Genomic DNA, 2288 nt, shown 5'->3' with positions numbered 1-2288 from the left:
GTTCTTGGAGCTGTTGTGGTATGCTGTGTCATCCTGGCAGTGACCCTTCTCTTCGTCCGTCCAAGGTACTGGAATCGAAGCTGTGATAAGACAGCCGAAGCACCCGTACTGTCGTCATCGTCATGCAGGACTTCAAGCATGACTCCAGATACGGTTTTGCAACGATCTTCGGGGTCTAACATAGGTCAAGCTCCAGGCCAGAATGCACATCAAGCTTCGGGTCAAGCTCCGGGTCGAGCACTGGATCAAGCATCGATGCAGAGTCCATGCATATCACCATGTTCCCCTGGAATTCTGCAAATGATTGGCCCTCCGCCCCCGCCTCTAGACAAACCAGACACACCAGTGTTCGAAAAATGCTCAAATTCTGTGTATGAGCTTCAAGAGCCCGAGTAGATCATGACCCTGTACACTCTACTACTTGAGCCGGAGGGCAAGCTGGAAGAAAAATCAATCATGTAGAGTCGATTCATGGCTTTGTCCGCATGAACGTTATCTACAACCCCATTGAAGTGGCTTGCCAGGACGATTTCCCAATCTTAGGAGTTCGTCTGTGTTGGATACATAGCTGGAAAGAGTGGTCGAACGTCATGTGCGTCATATGTCGAGGCCATGCATAGTACAATTCCATACAAAGAATCATCGTCACTGTGGCAATTCCACAGATATGGAGGATTTTTGAAGACCGTCTCCAGAACGATGACTTCGTAGATCCCTGCCACGTACGCCTTCTACAGCATATATCTCAGTTTCGTGGCAATGATACTGCTAGGAAATTGCTTTACCTCCTTTCAAAGTATGATAAGTTCGCTTCCAGATCTGCTTTCACACTATTGTTATCAGCAGAGTGCAACTCTAGAAGGGGCTTGTACAGAGCATGTCTACATCTGAGAGATTGACAAACGCTAATGGATGGAGGTCACATGGCGATGATATCCGTTGATGGAGCTGGCAGATGCTAGCCGTAGCGTTGCGCAGTGGCTTGGGGTCATGGTACCCGCCGATTCTTTCACCAGAAGGCTCTCTTCGAAGCTAGTCTGTTACGTAGTAAATGCTCCTGGAAGTGTCGTGCTTATAACATCTCGAGACCAAAGGAATGAACATGCTCGACTGTCACTCGAAAAATATCCTTCCGATGGCGCTCTTACTAGATTGTGTCAAGACCAAACTTCTTGATAGGTCACCTTTGATGAATGACGGCAGACAAACTGCATTCTTGATTCGACGACCCGGGAGGAAGGAACAAAGAAGGCCTTTGACGTGTACTACGGGATGGTGTTCCCGGCCTGGACAAAAGCGGAAACGAGGTGCTCGTTGCGTGGCTAGTATTCAGCATAAGCACTGCTGCCAACAACCACTGTCTGACAAGGACTGGATCACAATGAAATCTACGTTGTGTTTTTTCACCTACCTTGTGTACTTCATCGATACCGAGGCATCCAAGTTAGAGTGAGTCAGTGGAGGTTTACGCTGTCTGATCGTAGTGGCTCTCTGTTTTATAACGCCTCATTCACTAAGTTGTTTCGGTAACGCCACCCACTGATTTAGTTTACAAGAGTCCTTCGAGCTCAAGGATGGGCTTTTGCTCGAGATCACTACTGGGTCAAGAATTCAATCCGACACTGGCATCGGATGTAGTCATGGAGCCACAACACAAAAGCAGGTCAACAATTGCTATCCCATAAGTTCTCGTGCCTCGGCATGAGATCTATGTAAGGCACTCAAGATTCAAAATTCACAGCCGAGTACTCGATCAGAATGTCTCTCTCGAAAAGTGAGTTTCAGTCTTTTCCCGAATCGAGCTTCAAAACTTCCGAAGAATTGAAGGCGCTCGTATCCAAATATGGATCGACAATGAACAACAACCGACATTCCTCTCTCCAGTCCACCTATCACGTACTCTCATGCCTCTGCATACTCGCGAACATCACTATCGCAGGATGGATGTTTGTCGGTCAAAACTTGACGAGCCTGGAACGCTTGCGAGGAAAAGCGACGACGGCACTCAGTGCGAACTTCTGTGCTTGTATCGCGATTCGCAATGAACATGTCATCAACATGCTCGTTAGAATCGCCTGTAGCCTGCCGCACCGTACTCCGTTGAGAATAAGGACGTCAGCGGCTCGAATCTATTGCCACGGTGGCGTTCACTCCGGCTGCGCTATCTCCGGTGCTATCTGGTATCTAGTGTCCACATGTCTCTGCCTCTTGGCATCTCCAAGGGCGTCTCGTACTCAACCAGCACTTAGCTTTGTCTCAGGGATCACAATGCTACTGCTTATAGCCAT

The sequence above is a fragment of the Aureobasidium melanogenum genome (genome assembly GCF_000721775.1).
Source record: "Aureobasidium melanogenum CBS 110374 unplaced genomic scaffold scaffold_60, whole genome shotgun sequence".
NCBI lineage: Eukaryota > Fungi > Ascomycota > Dothideomycetes > Dothideales > Saccotheciaceae > Aureobasidium > Aureobasidium melanogenum.
This window is presented reverse-complemented; position numbering follows the sequence as displayed.